Source organism: Polyodon spathula, chromosome 9, assembly GCF_017654505.1.
Source record: "Polyodon spathula isolate WHYD16114869_AA chromosome 9, ASM1765450v1, whole genome shotgun sequence".
NCBI lineage: Eukaryota > Metazoa > Chordata > Actinopteri > Acipenseriformes > Polyodontidae > Polyodon > Polyodon spathula.
In genome coordinates, this window is record NC_054542.1 from 31,411,030 (window position 1) to 31,433,936 (window position 22,907).

Sequence of the window (22,907 nt, forward strand, 5' to 3'; positions counted from 1 at the left end):
AAAGACATGGACAACACAAGAAAAAAGGGCATCACATTTTCAGAATTTAAAGCAATTTATTTTTATAAAAAAATATTATAATATATATATATATATATATTATATATATATATATATATATATATTATTATATATTTATTATATATAATATATATATATATATATATAGATAGAGAGAGAGAGAGAGAGAGAGAGAGAGAGAGAGAGAGAGAGAGAGAGAGAGAGAGAGAGAGAGATCAATAAAACAGCAGTGACAAAAAATTAATAAAATATAACTAACGGAATATCCCTGCAGACATGACACACACTTCTTAATGGTGGACTGCCATTTTTTGTATTTAATTCACAAATCTAGAATGCAGCTTTATTTGTATGATTTGGGGAGATACAGTAAATTACTCAGCAGGCATGGCTGGTCCATTATCATCCACCCCGTGCAAACATGCACCGATATAGAAGAAACTGCCACTTAAGAATAAACATACCAAAATATGGGCCTGGTTCCATAGGCGCCTAACTTTGTTGAAAAGTTACCACATGCAGCTTAAAAAAAGTGTTAAACACTTTTTTAGATTAACAACACTAATTTTAAAACATATACATTTAACAGTATAAACTTAGTTGCAGGACTACAACCTTATTGTTATTTTATTTTTATTTTTTTTTTTACATACAAATAAGCGCACTTGACTTGAAAAATGTCTTAAACAATGCCAACAAATTCTGAACAACTTTCAATATGAAAGCTGAACATTCATTTCAATAAATAACGACAATGAATGGAAACATATCGTAGCCTACTTCACTAATGTAAGAACAGGTTTCTGTCATTTTGAAATACCACGCTTCAGATTATCACTAGTGTTTAATAACAGCAAAAGCAGTCTGATTTTCTCTTTCATTTTTTCAATTAACACAATGTAGAGAATAAAAAACAAATAAAACAAACAATTACTTAGCCTATATTTAAGTAACCATTTTTTATAGTTTCCACTTAACTCCACAGCGGCTGCTCCTTCAGTCATTCCATCCTAAAACCACAAACGTTAGATGTTGTAACACAATGCAGATCAATGTAGCTCTTCTGGCATCCTTGGAGTGCCTTTCTATTTTTTACATTTTAAACTGCTTTAAGGCATAGTGTGTACACACAGAGTGAAAAAAGTGGAGTGGCAAAATATAGTTTACCACCCCATCTTTGAGGAAAGTGTGGGGAACTTGCCCCCTCTGCCCTATGGGTTAGGCACCTATGCCTGATACAGCAATATAGCAGTGGTTTGGAAAAAAAGATCCTTCAGCAATAACCACAAATGCTATGCGTTAACCATTTCAATGTAAATTGTATAGCTCATAGCGATAGAACATGATTAAACAGTTTTAAAAGCAATATACAATACCAGTCAAGTTTGAGTACACCTGCTTGAAACCAGGTTTTTCATGATTATCTATGCTTTTAACTGAATAAACGTGTCTATAAACACTTAATATTTCATTATATTATACGTGTACTTATATAAGCTGATAATCATAAGTGAATTGCATTCAAAAATTTTATTTTTAAATGAAAATGTAAATGTTGTCAATTTCAATGAAATGGTCACCCAAAGTAAGGGGATTACAGTCTGAAGCCCAAGTCAGTTAAAAGTCTGAAATGTATATAACACAGTGTTAGAACACTGGCCTAAGTGTAAAAGTGTCTTTGTTAGATGATCTCTGAGTTAACTAGCATGTTACCTAATTAAACTTTTGTCACCAATTATTGTTAACAGGTGAGGGTCTATGATTACAATAAATATAGGTAGCATAGGCACAAGTTTGTCATTCCTGAATGTAAGGAGGTAGAAAATGGCAAAATACGTTCAGTTAAGAAAAGAAAAAAGACTAATTACCTTAAGAAATAAAGGTCAATCTTTAAGACAAATCGCAAGAACTTTGCAAGTGTCTGTAACTGCTGTGGCCAAGACCATCAAACGATTTGAAGAAACTGGCACTCATGAGGATCAAACAAGGTCATGCAGGCCAAGGGTGACCTCAGAATCAGAGAACAAGTTCATTTGAGTCACAAGTCTGCGAAACCGCCAATTAACTGAGGAGATTGAGTGAAGCTGGCCTAACTGGAAGAATTGCTGCAAAGAAACCATTGTTAAGAGTGCAGAATAAGAGGAAGAGACTTGCCTGGGTCAAAAAACACAGAAACTGGACGTTTGAGGAGTGGAAGTCGGTCTCATAGACCGATGAGTCAAAATTTGAAATATCTGGGTCCAACCTCCGAGTATTTGTAAGACGCAGAGAGGGTGAACGCATGAGTTCTGCATGTGTGGTTCCCACTGTCAAGCATGGAGGAAGCAGTGTCATGGTCTGGGGTTGCTTTGCTGGTGAAAGAGTTGGTGATCTTTAGCAAGTCCATGGCAAGCTCAACCAGCATGGCTATCACAGCATACTTCAGAGGCATGCCATTCCATCAGGATTACAGCTAGTTTGGCAGTCCTTCATTCTTCAGCAAGATAATGACCCGAAACACCTCAAAGTTGTGCAAGAAATATCTGGCGAAGAAGGAAAGTGAGGACAACTCAATCTAATGACCTGGCCTGCCCAGTCTCCAGACCTCAATCCCATAGAACCTGTATGGGATGAACTGGACAGAAGAGTCAAAGCAAAGCTACCCACAAGTGCTCTACATCTCTGGGAATTGCTGCAGAAGAGCTGGGAAGACATGTCGGGTGATTTCCTGCTGAAACTTGTTAACCGAATGCCTCATGTTTGGGAGGCTGTTATTAAGGCAAAAGGTGGCTATTTTGAGGAATCCAAGATTTAGAGACAATTTTCAATTTTCTTGAACATTGCTTTGATACTCCTTATGTTTTGTATATTGTAACATGTTTTCATTTTCAAGTATTTACAGAAACATATACGACGTAAAACATTGGCAATTATGAAAAAACCTAGTTTCCAGCAAGTCTACTCAAACTTTTGACTGGTACTGTATAAAATAAGGTACTCTTTCTGACTTGCACAGTTCATTATATAACCTACAACCTGAGAAGGGTAAACATCATACAGTACAGTAAATGCACCCAACATGACACAGAAAACCACTCTTGTCTGATAAACAAACTAGTACATTTACAATGCATATGAACATACCTATCACTGCAAACCTATTGATTTAGAGCATAAAGCTTTGTATACAAAGTACTGCCTGCAGGGTAACATGGAGACAAAGGCTATAAAGTTAGCAACTAGGAAGCTAATTATTCTTGCTTTTTATTTTCACAATCACTTTGAATCTAAAGCATTATGAAACTTCAGTAGGGGTGTGTCGATTGAACCGTGATATTTTTCTTGACGACACGATTACCAATACAGTGACCCCTGTATCGATACACTTTTTTTTAATGCAAGTAATATTTGATCTGTTAACAGAAGAGCATGCACTTAGGCCCTGTCCTCACTATGCCTTTAAACTGTTTTAGTTGCCTTTAACCCTTTGTAGACTGTGAGATTTCTAACATTTTGAGGGGCCACTGAGATGACTTAACTTTAGAGCATGTATCAGACCAAATATCTACTTCAAGTATATGTTATTATTGTACAGTTCTAAAAAGTTGTTACTCTGCAGATTACTAAATAATGATTTTATTCTATGATCAAGTATACCCATACTAACCTAGTTTGAAAGTGACACAAAAGTTTAAAAATCCACTTAAATTCATTTTTCTTTAGAAATGTCCCCATCAGTGGAATTTACTGATCTCCTACTTAAAATATGTAAAAGTTATCAGTGGTAGCCAAACACTGCAGGAACTAGAATCTGAAATTATATTTTAACATCATGTATAATCTTGATTATATACAAAATTGTTTGACAGGTGCACATTTTTACCTTTTTGAGAAGCGATAGGCAGGGTTTTAGCTTATTATGTGAGTTAATGTATATATCTATTTACAGCAATGAGTGTGACACCTTTTTGAAAAGCTGAGTGTCTGTAGCACCTGGACATACCAAGGATTACACTCTGACATCGAGTACAATCTTAATTAGCCCATCTAGAAAACAAAACAAAAGTAGAAAAAACACGCACATCTACCCTTTGTTTTAATTGCTTTAAAAAATATTTTTTAATTCATAACAAATATCGTCTATATACTTATGTACATACATATGTTAGAATATTAATAATGTCTGAGCAACACATCATATATATATATATATATATATATATATATATATATATATATATATATATATATATATATTTATATTTTAACAACTTTTGTTTTCAGAAAAAATACTTTAAGTGCATTTTGTCTGTAAAATATTTAAAAAACCATCACATTTTCAATATAAATAAATACTAAATTATAATGACTAATTAATAGCTATAGAAGTAATATAATACATTGGACCAAATTCATACATGCCAAAATGAAAAACGAACCAATAATGTAATAAAATAATTTTTAAAAATTAAATAAAAAGGGTAACACTAAACAGCAAAGTCTAATGCAATATTGTAATCGTAACACATTAGCCTACACCAAACAACTAAGCAATGTACTATCCTTATACACATTGGTCTATTTATAACCAGGGCTTATTTCACATAACTAACATTGAAAACAAGAAAAACCAGAATGTTCACAGGCTCATCTACTTCAGAATCTTCAGAGTGAAGTTCATAATTCAAGGGGCTATTCTCCTTCTGGCATTCATTCCATCAACATCTTCTATAAAAATGTCTTCTACTGTATTTCTTTTGGATCAGTAAGCGTTGTGGGTCTTGCAAAACAATTTAGAAACCCCTCTGGTAAAAGAATTGGGCTTTGATGCCATTGTTTACGGTAATCTCGAGTAAACACTGCAACCATTGATACTGAAATGCTGCACTGCCTCCAAAAACCCTAAAAATGGAAAAACATTTTGATTGGTTTGTCATGCCTGAAGTTTGTCACACATATTTCACTACAGTAAATGTTTACATTTTGGGAGACTTGGAAGTCTGACGAAGGTTTTTATGCTAATTGACAAAAAAAAAAAAAAAAGACTCGTCACCGCTTAGTAAGCAATTACATTATCGATCAAATTTGATCAGAATTATAAAATGGGCCGTCTCAAAGGGTTAAACTCAGAACGTAGTCGAGTCTGGAGAAGTGTGGGCGCTGTAGTACAGAACTGCATTTTTTATATATTCTCCAATGTCCCAAAATGTTTTGTGGTATATTTGGGGACTTGCTATCAGTGTACACTCCGCAAAGGGCATTAATTTTTATGCTTAAATAAAAACCTGTCAGGACATCTCTGTTAAACTAGTGGGGAAAAAAAAAATAACAAAACCACACTGTTAAATTAGGCAACAGTTAAAAGTACGATCTGGGATAAACAATTCACATAATTTTATTTCAATCAAAGCTGACAAATTAAGGGGACCAGAATTAGGCGCAAGACATAAAAGGTAAAAACAAAGTTTGTTTTGTAATTAACAGTTTAAATTATGAAACAGTATCAGTTCAATTTGTTTAAAGGGACTTCATCTGATTAAAAATAGAACCCAAAAACTGTGTGTGTAAGTGCGCATTTACTTTCTCCAAAATACTTGTTTTATTTCTTTTTAGGAATATGGACCTCTTAATATGGGGCATAACACATTATTTTAAAATAAAATACAGTGCATGGTGGGATACTATAGTATTAATTTCCACCGTTCATTGCGCTGCTAGGAACTGTAACCAAACTATTCTAACAGTGTGTGTATAAAGTAAGCCAGACTAAACATGAAACGGTACTTAGTGTGGACACTTTGAGCTGGATTAATTAGAACAGTTTCAAGTTATGTAGTGTGGACAGGGCCTAATTTGTGTCTACGCTGATAATTACATAATAGTATTTATTATAATTCACTCTAGCAGCCTCAACTGCCAATCGCTCTGTTAAGGGTGTTTTTGTCAAGTCTGCCAGCAGCTAGTTGAAATGAAAGCTGAGCGGAGGAGAGTTATTAATGTTGATAATCTCATCAGGGAGATGGCAAAACTCAACCTGCTCTTGACGGTTTAAAATCCAGTGGATTTTTGCGAACCAGAACATACAGATCACTCAAAATATAAAAATTATTATATTTGTTTTAAATATAATCTGTATTTAGGAGAACTGTTTTTTGTCAGATTAAAAACTTTTGAAAAACTTTTGTTTCCAAGAACTGTGCACATTTTTATTTAAGTTTTATTATTATTTATTATTATTATTATTATTATTATTATTATTTATTACAGGGCTCCAGACTGCAAATGCAGCAAAAAAATTTTTTTAAAAAATTGTAAACTGTTTTTGGGGTAAGGCGCATTGCCGCCTATAACTCAAAAATGCTTCCTCTTCCTTTAAAAGCATGTGTCAATATTTATGAAAGCACTATGACATTAGTCTGTTATGGGGGGGGGGGGGGGGGGGGACACATCACATGTTTTAATAAACTGAAGTGGGAGAAGGAGTGTAGTAAATAAACTAATATTAATAACAACAATTTCATTGAATACAAATGTTTGTAAGTGCAGATAGGTGCTGTATTAACACCAGCAGAATATGGTAGGTTCATGCAAGCTGTGACCAAACGTGTTAAGAGTGCAAAAATGTAGTATAATATTGTAAATAGCAGAACCAACTCACTACAATTTAAACTTGTTTTTAATGAAAAATAAACTAATGTGTAATCATGACAGCTGTATGTGCTACATGATGTCAATCTTCACTAACACTGAGCATGGGAGCTGCAGTATGCCATTTCACAACTGTACACAATCAAAGGTGCAGTCACCAGTTCTAGACACAACACTTGCAAAATAATTAAAATATAAATAGATTAACCATTCAGCAGAATGTGGCAACAAATGAGTGGGTACAGGGATTAAGTTACTGTTTTACGACACTTCAGTGTCTTAGCAAGTTGTTGTATTTTAAGCAGTTGAATATGATCGCAACCAACTTGCTCCTGAAGTGGCACCCACCTAGCAATCGGATTTGTCTGGAGCCCTGATTTGTAATTCTGTTTTAAATCCATGTATTTTAAAGAATAAACAGGAAACAAAAGGAAAACCGGTTGTGAAGCATATCTGACCAAAAGTGCTTTACCAGTGTTATTGCACACTTCAACAAGCAAATGAGACAATTGTGTGATTCTGTATTGTGATATGTATCGTATCGTGATATGTACCATATCGTGACCCTAAAAATCGCTGCTGGTAAGGTGCCCTACTCTTCATGGCTGAATTTAGCCTAGCTCAACTGTCAAAAAATATAATAAAAACTATATAACTATAGACCAGGTGGCATAGGTGCAGAAAGACGAGCCACGCTCTTTACTTGGTGCAGAAAGACGGGCGAATGTAAAACTGTACTACATTCTTTCTAATACATGAAATGTGACTCTTCTATGGTACTAACCCTAACCCTAATGTGTTTGACTGAATATGTCAATAAAACTCCCTGCTGGCACTGATCTCCTGTGACTGAAGTTCCTTTAAGATTGAACACAGTTGCAATCTTGTTTCTATATTTTTATTCTCACTTCCAAAAAGGCAATGTAAACAGTTTTCCACAAAATGTTTGCAATTACTACTTTAAATGTGGGTTCACTGTTTTCCACAGAAATTTACAAATGGCCAGCAGGTATAGAGTTGTATTTGAGATATATGCATATATTGACTATACATAAAATAAAGCGAAGACCCCTAGATTTTCTTCACAACAAAAGACAGACAATGTGTGCCTACCACTGCAGGCTTTCAGTTTCAATCATTCCTTCTGACCTCTCCTGCGTTAAGTGAATGGATCAGGTATCAATCTGTGCCCACTATAGCAACAGTGAACTAAAATAAAATTAAAACATTTAGAAATTACTTGTGGTACTGCAGTTCCAGATTTAGACCAGCGTTACAAGTACATTTTGAACATTCAAATTCTTATGGCCAGCCTAGATGATCCGTTTATATGACCACAGAGTAGGATTAGATTTTAGATTACAAGGACATAAAAAAATGTGCCCATTGTATATGCCTCCTTAAACCCAACTTTGGCAAAGTCAGGATCCAACACAGTAAGAACCGTTGGTCTTCTTAATGTGTTGGAGAAACTTGCTCTTTTAAGATTATTTTTGTAGCCTGAAACACAAGAGACACATAACTACCATGCATGACAAATATTTACACATACTGTAATGACAAGAGCATGATAGTTTAGACTTGGGAGTATACAGAGTTTATACCCAGTGAAGAGGACAGCAGGCGGCTCGGTACCTCGTGGGTGACCCTGTCGCGGTAGGACCCCCCCCACACCTTTATTTCTAAAAGTGGCATATGTTGGATAACATGGAAAGAAGTTTGAATGCAATATAAGATACACTTGTTTGCAGGTTTGTACACTCTGTTAGTTTTAAAAGGAGATTATCAGAGGAGGTATAGTAACTGGTAAATGCGAGATTGCAAGATTGCAAGATTGCATTGCACTGACGACGACCCTCTGACTGCTGGAATAAAAACAATCACACATTACTGGAGGAACCGATGCGCTCAAGAGATAACATAGATTAAACATAAAGGAACAAAGGCCCACACCAAGACAACACCATCTTAGGCACTGTGAGCCAGAATCAGTTTTCTTTACGACACGTACATGAAACTCTCCACAGGGGGTTGTGTGGGTGATTGAACCCACAAAGAGAAGAAATGAGGGTGGGGCTGAGGTCAGTGGCTACTTAATCACGGTACACTCAGCTCAGCTCACTTCTCTCTTTCATTAAGGCTAGTATTGGAGACTTGTCGATCGAGAAAGTCCTGGAGGATCAAACCTACAGTATTGAATTGTGTTATTTTGTTCTGTTATGTTTTGAACTTAAGTTTTGCACCGTGCAGTCTGCATATGAAAGTGTGATCTGTTCCGTTTTTTCTTTGAGTGTTCTTTTTGTTTCTGGAATTAGACCTGTATATATTGAATAAACCAAACGTATATATGAAGAAAAGGACTGCATTTCTTTCAACAAGAAACAACTACTCACTACTTATAGAAACTAAAAAACTACATCATAATGTAAACCCATTCAATTGGTGTATTATCAATCAAAACCTATTTATGACAACTGAACTGATTTGCACCCAATACCAGTTCTATTTCTATTTAACAATTCACCAAAACCACACAACACACTGGATTCCACATTTACCTTGGGTAAAACCAGAAGGAAACACTGCTTAAAAGCTCATTGCTGGCACTGCACCAGAGCATGTCTATTCAAGCACTGACTCTGTCCTATACATGATCTGCAAGTAGAATCACAGACAGCCAGACAACATAGTGTGGAACTTAACCCTGCAATATGAGAAAGTGTGTAACCAATTAAATTAAAATACAAGTGCTGTAAAAAAAAGGAATAGGTACCCAAATGCTTCCCGCAACCACATACTGAATAACAACACCAGACTCCAATGTAGATACAACAACTCATCCCAGTTTGTTTCTTATTTTATTTCGGTTTATATCCCTCTCACTATATTTTGTAATAAAACCACAGATCACGCAGCTTTTTGTGTTGATATCCTAATATCGAGACGATATTTAAAAACTCTTGGGTTTGTCAGTAAATTATGTATTACTTATTCAATGCAACAAACTTTACATTTTTGTTGAATGGCCCTAAAGCTCTTCAGCTTTGGCCTAATGCACACACCCTATAATTTCTGAATGACACCCTACAGATTTTTAGATGTAAAATACAGAATTGTTGTTTTCATTTAGGAAACAATAACTCTAGGTTAGGATGAACATGACCAGTGAACTAAATGGTTCAGTCCACACAGTGTCTAGATTTTTTTATGAAACAGCTTCATTATACTGGTTTCAGACTACATCCCCAGCAGGGTTCAAACAAAGTTTTAAAAATAGCTCACTCGCTTTATTAGCGTTATTATCAGCTGATTGCAGCTTAACGACTGGAGCAAATTCGAACTTCAAGTGAAGTAACAGCAGTTTTTCATCTACAGCATTGCCCTTGACGTATCTCCATCCCAATTTAAAATAACAAAAACAAGCAAAGAGGTAAGAAAATGGTTTTTAAAACTTTGGTTAGCATGCCTACAAACCAGGGTATAACTGTTCTGAAACTAACAATGTCTGTCGCTGAACTACACCCGACTACATCTTATACCAGACTTGCACAGGACTTAAAAACACCACATAAACAGGTGGCCTTGTAATTTGCATCGTCTATCTGTGAAGTTTAATCCTGTGCGAATCGTCCAATTCTTTTTATCCCAGATAGTTTGTAAAATTTCAAACTCAAGCATCCTGTGTTGTTTTAGTCCCGGACGAAATGACCATGCCAGTGTTATGTTAGATTTGATATAGCAATTCCGGGGTATTCACCTCAAAGCAACAATGGCGTTTATAATAACCCATAATACAATATTAAAATTGGTACACTCCGTCCTGAGATTCTACAGTTCAGTAAAACGCTATAATTGGGCACAACTACATTAGGAACAGGTGAAAATATAAAACAGAATAAGCAACTCTTAAAATAATGAATGCTTTGAACAAAGCATTTTGAGATATGTGTACATATCACTCAAGGGACATGGTCAGGGTGCTGGACGTCTTTGCAAAATAATGTACAATGAAATGAAAAGGCACTCGGTTGATATGCTTCACTCTTCCTCCATATTGTAAGAGTTACTTGGACGAGTGATCATTGTTAACAGATTATGCACAAAAGTGCCCTCTCTGGCCACAACATTGCTTTCCGTTTTGAATTTACTGACCTTGCATTGTTAAAATTAGTCCACATCTGGAAGGTTGGTTGCTACACATCCTCTGCTTTTGAACAGCTGAGGGCATCTGATTTTTAGTACTGTGCAAATCATGCTTTGGTGTATAAAGCTTTAGGCTCTTCATGCTTGCAGTATTTCAGTTTTGCCTACGATTCCGTAAAAGTATGATGGCATACATTAACTATCAACGAATGTCTTTAAGTAACCTCAAATTTTACCTGACATTTGATTTTTTTAAATCACCTTTGCCCAGTTAACAACGTTTTCCCTAATATTATAGTCCATATCCAGGTAATGCAGTTTACATTTGGAGTGACCCGTAGTACATAGTATTTATCAACAGGAAAAAAAAAAAAAAACATACATTATTTCCATCTAACGTGACAGTGGATATCACACTATTCACACATTAAACCCAGACTGTCTGTTTCCATCATAATCACCAGAAAATCATACTCTTAACACTCACAGGTGAAAGTGAGATTTACATGCAATGGATGTGTGATTGCATGCAGTCAGCAAGTAGACTTTAACACAAGGAGACAAGTCACAGCTCACAGCCAGCAAAGAAAAACAGGACTGAGTACCAGGTGACCTGGAGACAATATCTGAGAGAAGCAAGCTTTGAGAGATGAACAGGACAAGCTGTGTGACTTAAGACAAAAATCTGCTCCTAATTTCCATCTTTATGGCCAGACAATCTGTGGTTCACTTATTATACACTTCTTGACAGATGTACACATATTCCAGACTATGATATAGACAGCAAATACCACATGACAGAGCCATTTTGCTTGTTGTTTTGTCTCATTATGTACCTTTTCCACCCAATCATTACAATTTTTTTTTTTTTACAATACTTCTAAGTACTGTTCAAGTTTAGAGCCATCTTTCTCACTACACAGCTCCATCATTCTGCACATGTGTAACAGGTGACATTAAATGGGTTATAAGGTAATTGTAATATATAATATAATATAATGTTTATTGGTTGTTAGCCCAACATGTGCATCCCCAAGCTGTGAAGATAAACCACTGATAAACATTTGCCAAAACATCTGTGACTTGCTGATCTACTTTCACTCTTACTAATGAAATACACTACAGCATAATGTGTAGTTCAAAAGCCTTCTCTTGAGGTCCACACTGTGTGCTACTTCACAAGTTTATTGGTGAACTGGACCAAATTGTATTGTACCCTCAGGAGCAACAACAAAACAAAAGATCCACAACAAAATGCTGACTACTTGCAGATGATCATAACCTTTAAATAAAATACAATAAAGTAATGCGGGTGCCTTTTTCTTGCACAAAAACAACAATCACTTAAACACACAAACACGCTGTCTGCTAGGAGAGATCAATGTGCTTCCCCTCCCCCCCACCAACCTAGTTTACACTGTACGGCAGTATGTTTAGTTCTCTGCCACATTACTTGACAAACGTAACAAAATAACACCAGAACAAAACGCAAATGCACACTGAATTACTAATACAATTACACCTCTGCAATAAATGCACTCTAGCAGTATAATGCCAAGAGGTGGAGCTGACACATCTTAACTATTTCCATATAAGAACAAATGTTTAAGTAAGGGATGGCGTTTCAGTTTAGTATACCCATATGAATAAATCACCATAATCTACTTGCTTTCAATTTTAATTAACAAGATCACATCTAAATTAACTATTAGAACTCAGATCTTAAAAGTAAACTAACAAGTCAAACTAGAGCATATTGCATTATCATAAATCTGACGGGGGATTTCCTTTAATTGCTTAAACTTTACAGAACCATCTGTTAGAGAGAGAGAAAATGTTCACTCACCTTAAATCTGACTGTGTGTGCGCTTATATGCCACAGCTTTCGCTTCCACTAGCACAGGAAGAAAGAGGTTCCAACTTCAGTTAGAAAAATGCAGACTTTCTTCACATAACATTCATCGTTATAACTCTCGGTTTACGGTTCCTGTATGTGCTTAAATGCCTGTAATCCGCAAAATCGGAGGAAAAAAAAAAAAAAAAACAATAGTCAAGTTTGAAGAAGAATGAAGTCAGGAGGTGCTGCTAACTATTTAATTTCCAGAGTTAGTGTGTGTATGTGTGTGCAGCTACGTACAGAAGACCTTAGAGAGAGAAAGAGAGAGAGATTGATTGAGACAGTCAACAGCCAGTGACCAAAAGGGTAAAATCTGCAAATGACCTAAACCCTGGATGAACCAAGCACAATTCCCACACGCCAATAATTAGAAAAAAAAAGACATGCACCACATAGAATGATATAGAATTCGAAATGACCAAATCATAATAGCATTGTATTTTACAGCAGCATACACCCTCCACCCTCAAAAAAAGCTTCCCATGATTTATTTTAATTTTGACAAACGTACTGTAATACACAACCCGTAGTTAACAGCCTACAATTACTAGCATCAACGTACCACCAATTCTTACTCAAAAATACAATATGGACATAACCTCGTTGTCTCAAAATGTCTGTGGGTTGTGTAAATAACACTGGTATGCATGTGCGAGAATATGAATCAGCATAAATGAGAAAGTGATTAGTTTATCACTGTTTAATAATGAGTCACATTTCTCAAAAATTGAATTTTTAATTAATCATAAACAAATCTTAGAAAACACAAACATATTTACTGTAAAATGAAGACCAAACTACAGTCTTTACATGATGCAATATTACCTCCTTTCTGTTCCATGTGCTTCCCTTCCCCCACCTCGCCCGTGGTGTGTCTGTGTGAGTGCGCGCTGTTTTTTTTCGCCTGTACGGTCACATTGTGGTTGATTGATTCCCTTTTCGCCTTGGTCAGTCATTCATTTTTGGAAAGTAAATAACAAGTTGACATCATTACAGCTCTGTATTAGTGTGACACATTCCTTTGATACCAAGCACTTTTTGGTAGATGCGCAACAAATTTGCAGAAGTGTTAGAAATGCATGTCATCCATTTCCCACATCGACTTAACACACGGAGGAATTTCAGATGAGAATAAGCTCTAGGTCAAGCTAATCGTTCTGGACGATCTAAATGCAAAAAAAATTGTTTAATGACAATGTGCCTCAATGTGAGAGAACCGTAGACAAAAAAAAAAACATGTGAAATGACAGGGTTCAAGGCATAATTTGCTTTTATACCTCTCCATTCCTCATTCACTAAACATATTATATTTTCGTGTAAGTATTTCAATTTAATTTTTGATCAAGCCAGTAGTTACTAAGCCCAGCAATTGCCACAATAATCAGACTTTGATTGGGCAACATAATCAGGTGATAATGTGTTGCTTTGTCATTTCTTCGTTTTTTTTTTTTTTTTTTTTTTTTTTTTTTTTAATTTAATTTAATTTAATTTAATTTAATTTAATTACTGCTACGAATACATTGTTAGCTGTATTAAATGCAGCACTTTTGGCTAAATTAACTTTTCTTCTGTAAGGCGGGTCATTAAAAAAGCGATTGATACCTGTGTTGTGTAATATTATGTATCCCATAAAACTGCATCCCTACTTAATGTACCAGTATATGCAATCTATAACAAAAACATTGTCAATGTAAAAAAAAAAAAACAAGTTAGAAAAACGCAATGGCCGTTTAAACTGTTGATATTAAACACAAAAGTCCAAATTAGGAGAAACAATTGTGGCAACCTTGTCAAGCATCAAGCAAATAAGAATACATGAAAGAGCATGAAGCAATATATTTCCAACAATGAAGATGATGAACAAGACCAATAATGGCAACGAGAGCAAGAGATAATGAGAATGCAAGGTAAGTGTATGGGAAATGACAGTTGATGAGGCAGGCATTGCAGATCCAGGGCTGGGGTGTTGAAGCATTCCTTTCTGAATATTGCATCTCTTCATCTGCAATCGGCAACACGATTTATATATATATATATATATATATATATATATATATATATATATATATATATATATATATATATATATATATATATATATATATATATATGCGCCATTTTGTCTGGAGCGGTGGAGGGGAGCGGAATGAAAGAAAGAACCGAGTGGAGCAAAGAAAGAGCGAAGCTCACATTCTCTGAACACAACACAGACACTCACCCTTAAAACACATCGTCTTTAACACAGGAGAGAAGAAGTAAGTAAACTCTGTATTCATTGTATGAGAAGTGGGTAAATGACATATTGCCCAAATTTAAAGTGGGTAAATGCCATTTACCTGCATATACTCTCAACTAGACCACTGAGTAAAACTCCAAAGAAATGTATAAAGTACGTGGAATTGCAAAGCAGTCTCCCATCCAAGTACCTACCAGGCCTGAAAATTATTATTTTGCTTGGCAGTCACCCTTATACAGGCCAATTAACAATTGCAACGTTATTTTTGAATCCTATACACTTACTCATTTATACAGTTAAGTTTTACTGGACCAATCTAGGTAAAGCAGCAGAGTGTCCCCTACCTGGGATGGAATTCACAACCTTCCAGTCAAGAGCACAGTGATCTAACCACTACTCCACATATGCTACAAGTGAAGAAGTGCTATTGTCTTGCTGTAAACAATTATTATTCTTATTATTATTTTTGTATATAAGTATACAAATGTCAATTGCTCTGGATAAAAGCATCAGCCAAATCAATTAATATGTTTGGCTTGCTATTTATTCATTTATTTACAGTATCCATTAATAATGTAAACATTAATTTCTACATTTATTAAAAAATATTTATACACCGGCCATGAATTTTGCAGACATTAAAGGTTTGCTGACATAAGGGGGTTTAACAGTAAAGTTTTGAGAAAAATACGAGAAAAACTTTCCCGGGAGAGGTCCAAAATACAGGATATTCCCAGTGAATAAAGGAGAGTGGACTGGTCTGTAATACCCATCTTCCTGCAAATGTTGTTTAGTTATTTTTACATAGACTGTACATCATGGCTCATGGTTAACATGTATTTAGTAGCATTTTGCGCAGCACCATTTTGAGTCTTTTTCATTCTTCTTACGGTCTGCTTTGCTTGTGTCGCAAACATACCCCAGGAGGATGGGCATACATTATGTGCGCTGTGCTTAGCTGTCCAGCAGACCACTTCAGCCCTAGGGAACGAGACAGTCTACAACAACTGAGCGTCCAAAGAGGCACCGCTCACTTCTTTAGAGGGTGCAGACAAACTGGGCCGTGGCGGGGCCACCTCCTTTTCACCCCATTCTAGACCGGAGACGAGTTCTTAAGAGAGAGGCGGTTCCAGATGGTCCTGCATTCCCATATCCTCCAATCTGTCCGGCCGGCCGCAGCCTCATCAGCTATCCAACTGGAGTTAATGCATATGTGGCCCATTCAAGAGTGGCTTAATGCCTTTCAGCTACACAATCGGCAGACACCATCGGCGTCTCACTCATCTTGGGAAGCCCTACGGTGGTGGAGACAAACCTCCCACCTGCGCGAACGTGTAGTGATGTGAGTGATACACAGCTATCAAGTGGTGATGACAGGGTTGGGGTGCTGTCTGGGCAGGCAGACGAGTCAGCAGGTCCTGGACAGGCTGCTGGACATCCCTGCACATACATGTAAATACGCTGGAGCTCCGAGTAGTGCACTTTGCACTCCAGCATTTCCTTCCTGTGCTCCAGAACAGACATGTCCTCATGAACCACCAGGGTGGGCTTCTGTCCCCGGGGTTACACCGCATAGCCTTTTGGCTGCTGATCTGGACACAGAAACATTTATTGTTCACCTCCCTGGAGTGGTCAACTTGGCGGCGGACCTCCTCTCGAGGGAGGGTCCCCACCCATCAGAATGGCAACTCCATCCTCAGGTGGTGCAGCGCATTTGGGATCGTTCGGGGAAGCCCAGGTGGATCTCTTTGCCTTAGCAGAGATGACTCATTGCCCCCTGTGGTTCTCCCTCCCCCGTGGCAGAGGTCCACTAGGTGTCGACTCCCTAGCCAAGAAATGCCCAAAGTGCTTTTATACGCTTTTCCGCCGATACCACTGCTCCCTACCTTTCTGGAAAAGATTAGGAGAGAGAAAGCAACAGTTGTCCTGGTGTCTCCCAGATGGCCCAGGAGAATCTGGTTTTCAATCCTTTGCCAGCTGCTGCAGGGCCAGCCCTGGGAGAACCCGCTGCGCATGGATCTCCTCAGTCAGATGCAAGGTACCCTCTGGCACCCACAACTAGGCAGACTCCAGCTGTGGGTCTGGCCCATGAATGGGACTGTCTGTCCACTCTCAGATGCAGTAGTTAGTACACTGCAGAATGCTTGGGCTTCCTCCACAAGAGCATTATATGCTTACAAATGGAGGTATTTTCAGAAGTGGTGTATGGCCAGAGACTATGACCCTATCTACAGCCCCATAGTGATTATTTTACAGTTTCTGTAAGATCTGCTAGAAGTGGGCAGGTCCCCCTCTACGTTGAAAGTGTACTTGGCAGCTATATCTGCATGCCACGTCCCTATAGACTCAGTTTCCCCGGGAGCCCATATTTTGGCGACCCGGTTTCTAAAGGGTGCTCGGTGATTGCGTCCCCCTAGAATGGACGCTCTCCCCGAGTGGAGTCTAGACATGGTACTGGAGGCTCTCACTAAGGCCTTGTTTGAGCCTATACATTCCATAAAGCACGAACCCTGCGTTCCTAACCAGAGTGATTAAGGCTTTCCACTTCAACAAGTCAGTGGAATTAGAGGCTTTCCATCCCCCTCCCATTGATTTGGAGGAGGACAGGAAACTGAATTCACTCTGCCCAGTGAGGGCATTGAGAGATTATATGGATAGGAAGAAAGTGCTGCATCAGTCTGACCAGCTCTTTGTTTGCTATGGTGAAAGGACCCTGTGTCAAGCCTTCTTGAAACAACAACTGGCCCACTGGATTGTGGACACAGTTTTGACAGCTTACAATAATGCCGGCCTACCCCCACCGTGGAAGGTGGCCGCACATTCTACTAGAGGGGTGGCCACGTTATGGGAGCTCTTTCAAGATGCATCACTGACTGGAATTTGTACTGCGGCAAGCTGGGCTACTCCACATACATTCAACAGGTTCTACCGAATCAATGTGGTAGATCCCTCTACGCCTTTATTAGGCACAAGGGTCCTTATTTCATTGTATTGTTAATACACACACACACACACACACACACACACACACACAGTGGTTTGCAGAAGTATTACTAATAATACATTTTGCTGAACTACAAATAATGTATGGACAGTTTTTCAAACAAACTTTTTTTATTCAAAGCTACTGAGCACTGTTATACAAGGAGGCGGTTATATGTCAGCAAAACTTGCAAAGAAAATGTACAAAATGAAATTTTTTGGTTGCATAAGTATTTAGCCCCTTAAGTCAGTATTTGGTAGAAGCATCTTTGCAGCAATTATTGCTATGAGTCTTTTTGGATAGGTCTCTACTAGCTTTGCACAGTAGGATGTTAAACTTTTTGCTAATTTTCCATGGAAAAATTGCTTCAGTTCTGATAAGTTTGTTGGAGATCACCGATGGACTGCAATCTTCAAGTCTCGCCATAAATTTTTGATTGGATTCAAGTCAGGACTTTGACTGGGCCACTCAAGAACATTAATTCTCTTCTTGTTCAACTGCTCCAGTGTGGCTTTGGCTTTGTGCTTCGGGTCATTGTCCTGTTGAAATGTGAATTTCCTCTCCAGTTTCAGAATCTTGGCTGACTCAAACAGGTTTTCCTCAAGGATTTGTCTGTACTTTGCACCATCCATTCTCCCCTCTATCCTGACAAGCTTCCCAGTCCCTGCTGAAGAGACGCATCCCCATAACATGGTGCTGCCACCACCATGCTTGACGGTTGGGATGCTGTTGACTGAGTGATGTGCAGTGTTGGGCTTGTGCCAGACGTAACACTTGGAGTTTAGTGTCTCGTCTGACCAAAAAACCTTTTTTCCACATATCTGCTATATCATCTACATGCTTTTTCGCAAACTCCATATGTGCTTTAAGATGGGGCTTTTTGTGTAATGGCTTCTTTCTTGCCACCCGCCCATACAGGCCAGCTTTGTGTAGGGACCGGCTTATTTTTAATGTATGCACACTGACTCTCATCTCAGACACAGAACTTTGCAAATCTCTCAAGGTCATTGTTGGCGTCAGAATGACAGAAAGAGTTTCTTGCTTGCCCGGCTGCTCAGTTTGAGAGGGCAACCTGATCTGGGTAGTGCCTGGGTGGTATGATGCATCTCCTAGTTCTTAATGATGGACTTCACTGTGCTGAGAAGGATAATCAGTGACTTTGAAAGTTTCTTGTACTATTCTCCTGCTCTATCACTTTATCCGACTTGTTTCGAAAGCTCCTTGGTTTTCATGGTTGCTTTGTTGGATTACTATGTGAGTTGCAGCTTGACAGTCTTTATATACTTGAGGGAAATTATCTACAAGTTTAACCACTTTTGAGTACACACAGGCTGAAAACATTAAAATAATTTTGTGACCTTTCAAACAAATCATTTGCATCTGTGCTGATTTAAAGCTGCAGCAGCAAAGGGGTTGAATACTTATGCAAGTGGAATTAATCTGTTTTTCACTGATAATCTTACTTCTTTATATTCTATATGCATTAGAATGCATCTATATGAGTAGTTTGTATAGATTCAACTAGCTGCTGAAGCGGAACAGCGAGGATGGAGAGTCAGAGTGTACCCAGTGGAGGTGGGTTGTCGAGGATTTGTGGCACACTCTACAAGCCGGTTTCTCAGAGCTGTTGGGTTCAGTGGCCAAAAGTTGCATCGCACAGTGAAGAACTTACCTGAAGCAGCAGAAAGGAACAGCAGCTGGCTGTAATTGAGACGGAAAGATTCTGGATGGGGATCTCAAGCACAATAGAAAGAAAGCAACGCTGATGTACAGATACGTAAGCTGGGCTGAGCTGAGTGGGGGATGGAGGGGGATGATGCTGGGATGCCAGAATCACTGTTGAGCCCACTTGAGGTGTCGTGAGCTAGTCAACGAAACACTGAGGACAGAAGTTGCCCACTTGAAGACCCCAGAGATGTACCCTGCTTAGCTCAATCCAGACGGTTGTCATGCTGATGCGCTGGGGAGACCGCACTGTGGTTGTTCCCTGGAGGCAGCATCGCAGCCGTTGTGTGTGCTGATGCGCTGGGGAGGCAAAATAAGCTGATCTCTGGAGCCACCATTACACTTCAGCCTTCAGATATCTAAGTCAACAGATGGAAAGAAACACAAATGGATGGAGATGCATTAGATCATAATAGTTTACTGTAAAGCTACATCTTAGTTGGTGCTTATCTTGGTGAGAGCCGAGTTCAATCAGCATGAAGTTTTAACATCTACTCTCATGTAATGGAAATCATTAAATCAAATTTCAAAGCGTCGTGGAATACGTTCAGGTGCTAGGAAAATGTGAAAACTTTGCAGAGGGATGAATACTTCTGCAAACCAATGTGTATCTAGTATATATATATATATATATAATATATATATATATATATATATATATATATATATATATATATATATATAAACATCTGTCAGTTTTAGCATTTCTAATTGGATTAAGAGAAAATGAAAAAGTCATAAATGTAATTTTAAAAATGCAAAAATAAGAACTTTGAATCCCCGTTGCGTTGCATGGTTCAAATTGAAAAGGTCTATAGTAACCAGACTTTAACATTTGCCTCTTGTTAACCACAAGATCATTGTGTATCAAAAAAATGCAAGGCATTTTATATACTCCATTCAACTCTTCTTTTCAAATATTATTTATTGCCCTGAGCACAAATGTGTGGGTGAAATATATCTAAGCATACATCCTACACTTAAAGAGCACAAGTTAGTGATATGAATGCATTTCTATAAACATGGTTTCAGGGATTAGGCGCTTTTAACAGGTTGCATAGCAGATTCGAAAGTCGGTGGATCAAAGCATGTTCTCTATGCACCTAACTCCAGATCTCTTTTACAGTGGTAACACTAGCTTGCAGTAAATTGGCAGAGGAAATTCTGTTTTCTTAAGCTTTTTTGACAATAGATTTCTCCATTCTGTGATTGCTATAACCTCTAGGATAAAAAGGTTATATTCTGTTCAATCAATTACAATTAACTTGTTGGTCTGTTTGGTTTATAAAATTGATTGCAGTGGAAAATTTAAACACCACCACTGTTGAGATCATAAAACATATAACAATGTGCCAATAAGTACAGTAAAATATATAGAAAATATATGCTGTAAAAATGCCTGTAATATTAAATACTGTATTTGTTTTAAGGCACCATCTCAGCCAAATGAATTTAAGAGAGTTGGGGGATGGAATTGTGAACAGCATGGCTTAGTGATTGATGTCTTAAAGGGCTTGCTCCTTGTCTGTCAGGGAACCCCCTACAGTATTTATATAACATATTTTAGGTGAACATTATTTATTAAGGCTTGCTGTATAAGCTTTCTGTCAAGGGGTTTGAGGACCCTGCTTTATTTGGTTTTGAGACAGGTACAAATCAAAGGTTAAGCAAATACAGAATGCAGCTGTCTTCCACATATTGTACTCCCACTTATTTGATTATTTCACTTACACATACAAAAAACATGAGTGGTATATATAGTATTAAATTAGCAAAGCTCCTTGAACTGAAAGTACAGGCAAGGTACTTCTCTTTCTGTTTTTACTTATTTTTCTTGGTTGGAGCCAAATGTTTTATCACAATAAATAAATAAATAAATACTGATCTATTCCTGGCTTTGCAAGAAATCCATAACTTTACAATGGGTACACACTGATGTGAATGGTGAATTTGTTTTAGTGATGTTTGTTTAATTTACCGTAGTACTAATACATGTTAACTTCACCAGCTTTATTATCATTGAGGTTTTTTGTTTTGATTTTTTTTTTTTTTTTTTTTTTTTTTTTTTTTTTTTAATGCTAACTGGATTCTACACCTTAATAACTTGATAATTTGGTTATGATGCAACAACATGGTTAATTACAAAATGAAAAATATTTTTTAATTACACTGTATTTCCACACAAGGTTCTGTATGTAAAATGTAATTACTTGTTATAGGGGCAATTGACTTCCATGTTGAGCATTTGAAAAGCCGAGTGGAAGTTAATGCCGTACAAAACGTTAATCTTTAAACTGTAAACTGCCATTACAATGTAGTTAGAATCACCTAATGTACCATGTTACTTTGGTATGCTTTTACCATGGTATACCTCAAATAAAACCTTCACAGAGGATTCAATATTAATAGGCTGTCCTTCAGAGCAGTGACAAACCACCACCAGCACATCAAGGAATTTGTGATTTATAGAAAGAATGGCTATCTGAAAAAAAATGAATAACTGTTATCAGCACATGGTGTACACAGATTCCAACAACGGGAACACTGCACAGGAGACAGAGATACCACAAAGTATAAAGATGGCAATGTAAAAGGTGTCTGACAGGCCAGCAACTATCAACACACATGAATGTAAGCAGAAAGCACTGGAAGTATTTGTTTCAAATGTCAGGAGACCTTTATTGCATCACTCTAAATGGTCATGCCACAGCCAGGAAACCTTGGGCCAAACATCATAAAACTTGTTTTTCTCCTATGGATAGGACAGGCTAATCAAAGTTTCCGATAGAATCAGATTTCAATATTTTTGTTGATGGGATCAGGGGAGGCAATGGGGAAGGTAATATAGTGGTGTGGGGTTCATTATAGATGATTATTAATCATATATCAGAAATCAACCAATCAAAAGGCAGTATTTGCCAGCATTTCAGTACCTCTTATCCTGTGTGCAGATGTCATCCCATGCAAAGAACACCACTACTAATTCCAATGTTAAAAAAAGAAAACATACCCGGTACCTTCTGTGAAAGGGAGCATCCTATTAACTTAACTTTTTCTTGAGATTTTTTTCCAGCAGTACATTTGTTTTTAATAAATACTATAGTCTTGCCACAGCTTACTGATTTTAGACTGAACAATAATTTACATTTTCAAGCTATTCCTGAGTACAATCTTAATTTGTGTGATTTATACTAAGTTAATATGTTGTGTGTAGGGTATTGTATTGTATAAGAGACATAATTTCAGCAGCCAGAACCAAACCCCACAAGATGACA

At 37.3% G+C, this 22,907-nt stretch overlaps 1 protein-coding gene across 3 annotated transcripts in view; it reads right to left on the minus strand.

The window, feature by feature from the left end:
* Positions 1–13,725, minus strand: part of LOC121320663 (F-box-like/WD repeat-containing protein TBL1X) — a 69,440-nt gene extending 55,715 nt beyond the window's left edge. For 2 of the 3 annotated variants that reach the window (XM_041259210.1, XM_041259206.1), the window contains exons 1-2: positions 13,514–13,725; positions 12,638–12,796 (exon numbers count right to left, since the gene is read on the minus strand). The gene's annotated coding sequence lies outside the window, so the exon portion shown is untranslated. Of the gene's footprint in view, positions 1–12,637; positions 13,163–13,513 lie in introns of those variants that run through there. The other variant, XM_041259208.1, reaches the window with a different exon arrangement.
* Positions 13,726–22,907: the final 9,182 nt, after the last annotated feature.